The sequence below is a fragment of the Eriocheir sinensis genome, chromosome 26 (genome assembly GCF_024679095.1).
Source record: "Eriocheir sinensis breed Jianghai 21 chromosome 26, ASM2467909v1, whole genome shotgun sequence".
Taxonomy (NCBI): domain Eukaryota; kingdom Metazoa; phylum Arthropoda; class Malacostraca; order Decapoda; family Varunidae; genus Eriocheir; species Eriocheir sinensis.
The window spans coordinates 14,742,663-14,753,499 of NC_066534.1; positions in this window are offsets into that span (position 1 = coordinate 14,742,663).

The following is a 10,837-nucleotide window of genomic DNA, read 5'->3' on the forward strand; positions in this document are numbered from 1 at the left end:
ACTGGCCTTTTCATTTCTGCCTAAACCTTAAGCCAAATGAGATAATGACAGTTCTTTCCTGATTTCCTGTAAAGTAGAAAATAATGACAGGAGGTTTGTTTACGAAGGTGACGATATGCAAAGTGAGTAAAACCAAGTGGCCTTTGTTATCTTCAAGGCTCCCAGCGACGCCAAGGTTATTGCAACAGGCGTGTCAGGCAGAAAGAGTTGTGAAAGGGAGGGCAGAATCACCAGACAAAGGACAACTCTCGCCTCGTATCCTTTCCACCCACCTCCTCACTCCTGTCGCCGGGCAGTTCGGAAACTATGTTGGCTTACGAGACTGAACTCTCTTAATTAATAATCTACTTAATTGTTTGAAGTTCATGGGTAACTCGGCTTTATTAGGCGTCACACCGGAGCACCATGTGAATAGAAATCTAATTTCTCGCGCCACCCTCGTCTGGACATCCCCTCGGCTTGTTAGGGGAGCCTGCCGCCGGCGGATCAGAGGATAAACAGTAATGGTATCCGCCGGGCTTATATGTGTTCTTTACATTCTATATCGGCGCTCTCTCCTTCACCCGCGTGTATTGATATTGAGCTCTAGGTGGCGCGGAGCTTCGGTAAAGGATACATACAATAGGAAAACAATGAAAGGAGAAATATTAAAGTTTTTATCTTCAACGCCGTGTGAGTGGGAGGGAAACAGAAGTGAATCTACCATAGGGGATTATACCTCGGCTATCTTGATTGAAAATACGACTCATTTTATCACACACACACACACACACACACACACACACACACACACACACACACACACACACACCAACGTTGCCAGATTGTCATGCTCAGCCTCTTACATTTTCCAACTTCCGACCCAAAAACTGTCTTCTGGGGCCCAATAACGAGATTCCTTTACATTTATCGTTAAAAAAGTTAATTCCTGATGTTTCTTGGCAATAATTACACGTCAAAAACCGGTAAATACTATGCTCTGAGTACGATAATCTGGCAACGGTGACACACACACACGCACACACACACTGCCTTTTTCCCCTCTGATCGCCGCCGTGATGCCGCCCATTCCAATTCCTCGGCAGCGCGATAAGCCCCACCATGATCACCCTGTATTGTCTCCGGGCTCGCGGCGGGATCAACGTGAAAGTGCCTCCCCTCGCCGCGCCGCACCCTAACGTAGGTGCGGCAATACTGCACGCGGTTTGCTGGGAGGGTAGAGAGGTAGCGGGATGCCTAGCGGGTCAGGGGCAAGAATAAACACATGTTATCTAATACGAGTGGCCACATAAGATGCAGGTAGCGGGTTCCCTCCAAGCTTACCCGCTTCGCCGCCCCGGCCAGGCTGCTATGGAGGTGACAAATCCAAGGAGTCATGCGTATTTGTCCTTTCAGTTTCATTCAGGGCGGTTCAACTACGAGCCCGCGGGTTGATTTTTTTTTGTGACACGTGAGCCTTGATTGATTGAATCTATAAAAACATATATCAAAGTATCTACGACTCTAAGACTTTGCTGTATGTGAAATAAAACTAGGTTACTTGTAAGCCTTGCCTTGAACTATTGTATCACTAAAAGAATATAAAGTACTTATATAAAATCTTAGTATAGGTCTTACATCGTTAATATATAGATAAATAAATATATAAATAGATAGATAGATAGACAGATATACATAACTACATACAAACATACACACATACATATATACATTCATACATACATACATATAAACAGATAGAGAGAGAGAGAGATGAATAGATAGAAATTTGCGGAAAGAGAGAAATCTTCTTTCGGGAGCCACGCCAATCATCAACCAAAGGCGAATCCTACACACCAAGACTTGGAAACTCTTCAGTCAAATTAAAAACGGAAATCGCACAGCAGCAAACGAATTCATTTACCTGAAAGCTAATTTCGAATATGCAGAAATTAATTTTTAGGTAATTAGTACCATTGATAAAAACTATAATGATGACATAATATATTAATTCTTTGAGACTATAGCATACATAAGTACTATTATTATATAAACAGAGAGAGATACTTAGCTCGGACTTATTAATATATGCCTTGATAAGTAATTCGTTACCACAAAGTCTCTGATCTTGCGTAATAAATATAAAACATTCGAGAAAAGAACAACACAGGTCATGGAGGGCTGACGTATCTCTGGGCCTCTACACTTTAATTTACGTTTAATTAGAGACGAAAAAGAAAATATGTTAACCCTCCCTCTCTTGTCCTCCTCCTAACCTTTCCCAACAAGCATCCTCCACCCATGGTAAAACATAACAATAACTCAAAAAAAACACTAATTACATGTTTCCCCCGGTGGATTGGAGTTACGCGGCAGTTATTTGGGCAAACTACACCCAGGTGGACCATATCTTCCCGCGTGCCTCCTGCTGTATAATTCCACATCATCACCCAAGACTTTCTCGGCAAGAGGAAAGCATGCGTCTTCCTGAGAGTCAGACATCCCGGTGTGGCCCTGGAGACTCGGCCGAGCAGCTGCAGCACTAACGCAACGAAGCACGGTAATGCGACTCCAGCAATACGTGTACTTGAGTGTACTAGAGCTGCTAAGGTTTGGAGGCCGGAGGGAGAGAGGGAGAGGGAGTGAGCGAGCGTAAATTGTAGTAAAGAAAGAAAGGAGAGGAGAGGATTGTGGGAAGGATCTGCCTGGAAATGCTCTAATGAAACAAAGACGACAGACAGACACGCACATAAACACACAACAAAAGAGAGAGAGAGAGAGAGAGAGAGAGAGAGAGACACGCACTGAGACAAACAAACAACATTCACTGACAATATTACCCTCTAGTCAACGTTTTCGTGTGTTCATGTTTCACTTGTGTCACCCATTATCGGTTTTCCTCCACTTCTCTGACTCTTGTTCATCACCATCAGCATCATCATCATCATAATTTTTTCCCCCGTCCTCAGGCTCCTCCACTCTCTCATCCATCTGTTATTCCCTTTTGTTATACGTTGTTTTCGTTCTTATTGATTTCCTGCTCTTCTTTTTCGTCTGGTTCACCCCTCCCCTCCTCGCACTCCTTCCCTCGCTTCTTCTCTCATCCGTTATTCTTCTTTTTCCTTTCACTTTATCTTATTTTTACTCTCCCGTTCCTCTCCTTTTACTTTCCTCTATACTTTCATTTTACTTCGTGTCTTGCTCTTCCTCTCTCTTTCGTCTCTTTTCCACCTTTCCGGTCCTTGCATTTCTTCCCTCGCTTCTTCTCTCTTCCGTTATTCTTCTTTTTCCTTTTCCTTTACTTTTCTTTTACTCTCCCGTTCCTCTCCTTTTACTTTCCTTTATACTTTCATTTTACTTCGTTTCTTGCTCTTCCTCTTCCGTTTCTTGTCAACCTTCCTCCTTCCTCTACCGCCTCTCTCGCGTGAGTTATCCCAAAACATAATAGGGTCATTTACGTGCTATCCAGACTTATAACTCAGCCGACAACCAGGAAGGAGCTGGGTGTGGATGTATGTGTCGAGGTGGCAGCTGCGGGGATGGTGGCCACAATTCAACACAGCGGGTTCATAAGCGCCGAAACCAAATATAAAACACTATATATATGAGCACTACACAAGAAGTCTTTGCAGTATCTGTTGCTACGTAGAAAGCCTAACAATTATGGATTATATAGGATTGTAGGTTATTTTTTTCCCGTTTTCTTCCTCTTCTTATATTTCTTTCTAGTCCTGAGGCTCCTCCGCTCTCATCTATCTGATATTCGCTTTTCTTATATCGTACGTTGCCTCCACTTTATTGACTTCTTACTCTTCATTTTTCGTTTCACCCACCTTCCTCCTCCTCCTCGCCCTCCTTTCTCGTGCTCCACCAGTCCCTCATCAGTTATTCTTGTTTTTCCTCTTACCTTGGTTCGGGCGATTACAAGAGCACTGTGCCGGACTGTGGAATTAACTCTTGGTCCGGGTTGACGGTGATGGAAAACGCGAGGTAACACTTTAGGAGCGATACAAAGCGATACCTAAGCCTTCATTACCGATAACGTATTGAGACTAATTATCACGGGCATGTGTGCGGGTTAGCTCGTATTATAGCGTTTACTGTGCCTTCCTGTCTCCTAAAATGTATGCCATGTACACGGAGAAGTAGTAAGCTTGGCAAAGGACGTCAAATTAGTGTAAAAAGGTATGTCCGTAATAAGAGATCGTACAGCAGTGGTGAAGGAGTAATGAAATAAGGGGGAAAACACCGTAGAGTGGTTTTCATAATTCAAACTGTATCATTTTGAGGTTAAACTATAAACACACACAAGCTTGTCTTTTCCCGAGTTAATGTGTGCTGACCTTAATTATGAAGAATGAAAATAAGTGTAAAATAATCCTTTCCATTTCCTGCAGAACAAAACAATTGAACCTACTTGTGACAACTCCTATTTCAGTAACTGCTGTCATCGTTTTCTGGTCCTCCGTTCTTCCGTGGCGTGGCGCTGCTCCCCTCACGAGAAAACGAGGCCATTCTTTGCCACAAGTAATAGTTCTATTTGTGCTCCATAAAATACGAAGTCGAACTTTCCGATAAAAGGTTTGGATCTTAAAAACGTTCGACGGCTGTTGGTGTTCTAAGACGTGTTTTGTTAGTTTACACATTGCAGGGCGACTGATGTTTGTACCGCTGCTGGGAGTGTTACAAATTCCTTAACTAAACACCCACACCACCCATTCGGTTTACCATTCTTAATTCACTTCACATATGAACATTTCAAATTAATAAAAATGCAAAATAATCTTTGTACTCTCCATGAAACTTATCAATAACGCATTTACAGATAAACAACTATAGTCTGTTAACGGAACCTGTTCATCTGGCGCCTAGGCAGCGTTTGTTACGGCTCCTGTGATTGGCTGCACCCCTCCCTCACTCACATGCCATTCATGTCCGCCGTGACGCTACACACTTGTATTTTCTTCGTCATAGCTCGTCTCTTAAACACAACAGACCACTTTAGTTGGTACCGTTGGATTCGGCAGTAATTGCGCAACTCAGTTATATCTATCTAAACTCGATAAAATAAAACATAAAGGAGATCTGATGAGTTGAAGTCACAAGACAGCTCCGAAATGTATATAACACAGTTTATTTATCGTTTTTCTCAGCAGTCTTTGAATCAGGGTTGAAATAAATAATTTCATCTCATAGAGCAAAGTCTCTTGAACGCTATGGTGCGATCAGATTATAGATAAAACGTGAGAAGAGCATAACACAGAACGGTTTCTAAGGATGTGAACAGCGACGACGCATGACTGCCCGCTGCCTGGCCGCCTGCCGGCCGCCACTTGTGGAGAATTAGGCTATTTTTCGTCTCCTTATTTCTTTCGCTGCATTCATCGTCAGCAAACGAAAACCCTTATGCATTATCCCAACTACAATAAAAAAAGATTACTGATGAGTGCCTGAAACACACACACACACACACACACACACACACACACACATATATATATATATATATATATATATATATATATATATATATATATATATATATATATATATATATATATATATATAAGAACATAAGAATGTAAGGAGCCCTCCAAGAGGCTGGTTAATATATGTATAAATATATATATATATATATATATATATATATATATATATATATATATATATATATATATATATATATATATGTATAGATATGTGTGTGTGTGTGTGTGTGTGTGTGTGATTGTAGTTGGGATAATGCATAAGGGTTTTCGTTTGTTGACGATGAATGCAGCGAAAGAAATGCATTCCTTATTCCAATTTACAACTAAGTAATCTATTCTTCGTTCCTTATATTTTCTAGTAATTTCTTTTTATTAACATCTATGCTCGTCTTTTTGCTGCTTTTCTTATTGCAATCTATAACTAACTAATCTATTCTTCGTTCCTTATATTTTCCAGGTATTTATTTTTATTAACTTGTATTCTTGTCTTTTTTGTGCTTTTCTAATTCCAATCTATAACTAACTAATCTATTCTTCGTTCCTTATCTTTTCCAGGTATTTCTTTTTATTAAATTGTATGTTTGTCTTTTTTGTGCTTTTCTTATTCCAATCTATAACTAACTAATCTATTCTCCGTTCCTTATTTTTTTATTTACTTCTTTTCATTAACTTCTATCCTTGTCTTTTTGGTGCTGTTCTTATTCCAATATATAACTAACTAATCTATTTTTCTATCCTTATATTTTCTAGTTATTTCTTTTCATTAACGTGTATGCTTGTCTTTTTGGTGCTTGTCTTATTACAATCTATAACTAACTAATCTATCATTTGTTCCTTATATTTTCCAGGTATTTCTTTTTATTAAATTGTATGCTTGTCTTTTTGGTGTTTTCCTTATTCCAATCTATAACTAACTACTCTATTCTGCGTTCCTTATTTTTCTATTTACTTCTTTTCATTAACTTCTATGCTTCTCTTTTTGGTGCCGTTCTTATTCCAATATATAGCTTACTAATCTATTTTACTTTCCTTATATTTTCTAGTTATTTATTTTCATTAACTTGTATGTTTGTCTTTTTGGTACTTTTCTTATTCCAATCTATAACTACCTAATCTATCCTTTGTTCCTTTTATTTTCTAGCTATTTCTTTTATTAACTTGTATGCTCGTCTTTTGGTGCTTTTCTTATTCCAATTTATAACTAACTAATCTATTCCTCTTTCCATATTTTTCTATTTACTTCTTTTCATTAACTTCTATGCTCGTCTTTTCAGTACTTTCCTTACTCCAATCTATTACTAACTAATCTATCCTTCGTTCCTTTTATTTTCTAGTTATTTTTTTATTAACTTGTATGCCCGTCTTTTTGGTGCTATTCTTATTCCAATCTATAACTAACTAATCTAATCTTCGTTCCTTATTTTCGAGGTATTTCTTTTATTAACTTCTATGCCAGTCTTTTTTAGTGCTTCTCTTATTCCAATCTATAATTAACTAATCTATTTTTCTTTCCTTATATTTTTCTAGTTATTTCTTTTTGTTAACTTCTATGCTCGTCTTTTTGGTCCTTCTCTTTTTCCAAACTATAACAAACTAATATATTCTTTCCTTATTTTTCCAGATATTTCTTTTTATTAATTCGTATGCTCGTCTTTTGGGTACTTTTCTTATTCCAATCAATAACAAACTAATCTTTTTTTTTCTTATATTTTCTAGTTATTTCTTATCATTAACTTCTATGGTTGTCTTTTTGGGTTCTTTTCTTATTCCAATTTATAACTAACTAATCTATTTCTCGTTTTTTTTATTTTCTAGTTATTTCTTTTCATTAACTTCTATGCCTGTTTTTTTGGCACTTTTTTTATTCCAATTTATAACCAACTAATCCATTCCTCGTACTTTATTTTCTAGTTATTTCTCTTCATTAACTTCTATGCGTGTCTTCTTTGGTACTTTTCTTATTCCAATTCATAACTAACTAATCTATTTTTCTTTCTCTATATTTTCTAGTTATTTCTTTTCATTAACTTTTATGCTTGTCTTTTTTGGTTCTTTTCTTATTCCAGTCTATAACTAACTAATGTATCCTTCGTTCCTTATTTTTCTAGTTTTTTTCTTTTCATTAACTTGTATGCTTGTCTTTTTTAGTGCTTTTCTTATATCGATTTATAAGTAACTAATCTATTCTTCGTTTCATATTTTCGAGGTATTTCTTTTATTAACTTCTATGCCTCTCTTTTTTAGTGCTTTTCTTATTCCAATTTATAACTAACTTACCTATTTTTCTTTCCTTATTTTTCTAGTTATTTCTTTTTATAAACTTCCATGCTCATCTTTTTTGGTGCTTCTCTTATTCCAATCTATAACTAACTAATCTATTCTTTCCTTATTTTTCCAGATATTTTTATTTATTAATTCGTATGCTCGTCTTTTGGGTACTTTTCTTATTCCAATCAATAACTAACTAATATATTCTTTTCTTATATTTTCTACTTATTTCTTTTCATTAACTTCAATGATCGTCTTTTTTGTGTTCTTTTCTTATTCCAATTTATAACTAATCTATTCCTTGTTCCTTATATTTTCTAGCTATTTCTTTTTATTAACTTGTATGCCTGTCTTTTTTGGTGTTTTTCCTATTCCAGTTTATAATTAACTAATCTATTCTTCTTTCCATATTTTTCTATTTACTTCTTTTCATTAACTTCTATGCTCGTTTTTTAGTACTTTCCTTATTCCAATCTATAACTAACTAATCTATTCTTCGTTCTTTATTTTTCTAGTTATTTTTTTATTAAACTCTACGCTCGTCTTTTTAGTTCTTTTCTTATTCCAAATTATAACTAACTAATCTTTTTTTCTTTCCTTATTTTTCCAGGTATTTCTTTTTATTAACTTGTATGCTTGTCTTTTTTGGTGGTTTTCTTATTCCAATTTATAACTAACTAATCTGTTCTTCTTTCCATATTTTTCTATTTACTTCTTTTCATTAACTTACATGCTCGTCTTTTTGGTACTTTCCTTTATTCCAGTCTATAACTAACTAATCTATTCTTCGTTCCTTATTTTTCTAGTTATTTCTTTTATTAACCTCCGTGCTCGTCTTTTTAGTGCTTTTCTTATTCCAATCAATAACTAACTAATCTATTCTTTCCTTAGTTTTTCTAGTTATTTCTTTTCATTAACTTGTATGCTTGCCTTTTTTGGTGCTTTTCTTATTCCAATTTATAACTAACTAATCTATTCTTCTTTCCATATTTTTCTATATACTTCTTCTCATTAACTTCTATGCTCGTCTTTTTAGTACCTTCCTTATTCCAATCTATAACTAAGTAATCTATCCTGCGTTCCTTTTATTTTCTAGTTATTTATTTCATTACCTTGTATGCTCGTCTTTTTGGTGCTTTTCTTATTCCAATCTATAACTAACTAATCTATTCTTCGTTCTTTATATTTTTTACTTATTTATTTTCATTAAAACCTATGCTTGTCTTTTTTATTCTTTTCTTATTCCAATCTATAACTAACTAATCTATTCTTTCCCTACTTTTCCAGGTATTTCTTTTCATTAACTTCTATGCTGGTCTTTTTGGTACTCTTTTTGTTCCATTTTAAAACTAAGTAATTTATTTCTCGTTCCTTATATTTTCTAGTCATTTCTTTTTATTAATTTGTATGCTGTCTTTTTTGTCCTGTTCTTATTGCAATCTATAACTAACTAATCTATTCCGCGTTACTTATTTTTCCAGGTATTTCTTTTTATAAACTTCTATGCCTGTCTTTTAGGTACTTTTCTTATTCCAATCAATAACTAACTAATCTATTTTTCTTTCCTTATATTTTTTAGTTATTTCTTTTCATTAAATTATGCTCGTTTTTTTGGGTACTTTTTCTTATTTCAATCTATAACAAACTAATCTATTTTTTTTCCTTATATTTTCTAGTTATTTCTTTTCATTAACTTCTATGCTCGTCTTTTTGGTACTTTTCTTATTCCAGTCTATAATCAATCATCTATTTTCCTCTTTCTATATATTTCTGTTATTTTGTGTTCCTGTTTTTAGGTTTTTTTTTTCTTTTTATAACTAACTATAACCATTAATCCATTCTTTCTTTTTTTTCTGTTTCTTTTTTTTATTAACCTGTATGCTTGTCTTTTTTGTGTTTTTCTTATTCGTATTAATAACTAACTCATCTATTCTTTCCTTATTTTTCCAGATATTTCTTTTCATTAACTTTTATTCCTGTGTTTTTGGTACTTTTCTTATTCCAATTTATAACTAAGTAATCTATTTTTCGTTCCTTATATTTTCTAGTCATTTCTCTTTATTAACTTCTATGCCTGTCTTTTTGGTACTGTTCTTATTACAATCTATTACTAACCAATCAATCCTTCGTTCCTTATATTTTTTTAGGTATTTATTTTTATTAACTTGTATGCTGTCTTTTTTTGTGCTTTTCTTATTCCAATCTATAACTAACTAATCTGTTCTGCGTTCCTTATTTTTCTAGTTTTTTTTTATCAACTTCTATGCTTGTCTTTTTTGGTTCTTTGCTTCTTCCAATCTATAAATAATTAATCTATTTTTTGCTCCTTATTATTTTCAATTTACTTCTTTTTATTATTTTGTATGTTTGTCTGTTTTGGTGCTTTTCTTATTGCAATCTATAACTAACTAATCTATTCTTCGTTCCTTATTTTTCTACTTATTTCTTTTTATTAACTTCTATGCCTGTCTTTTTTGGTGCTGTTCTTATTCCAATCTATAACTAACTAGTCTATTCTTCTTTCCTTATTTTTCTAGTTATTTCTTTTATTAACTTATATGCTCGTCTTTTTGGTACTTTTCTTATTCCAATTTATAACTAACTAATCTATTCTTCGTTCCTTATTTTTTTAGTTATTTCATTTCATTAACTTCTACGCATGTCTTTTGTGTGTTTTTCTTATTCCAATCTATAACTAACTTATCTATTATGCATTCTTTTTTTTCTTCTGATTTCTTTCCATTAACTTCTATCCCTGTCTTTTTTAGTACTTTTCTTATTCCAATTTGTAACTAACTAATCTATTCTTCTTTACTTATATTTCCAGGTATTTCTTTTTATAAACTTCTATGCTCGTCTTTTTGGGTACTTTTCTTTTTATAATCTATAAGTAACTAGTTTATTTTTCTTTCCTTATATTTTTCTAGTTATTTCTTTTTATTAACTTGTACGCTTATCTTTTCTGGTTCTTTTCTTATTCCAATCTATACCTAAATAATTTATCCTTCGTTCCTTATTTTTCTAGTTATTTCTTTTCATTAACGTGTATGCTTGTCTTTTTAGTGCTTTTTTATTCCAATTTATAACTAACTAATCTATCC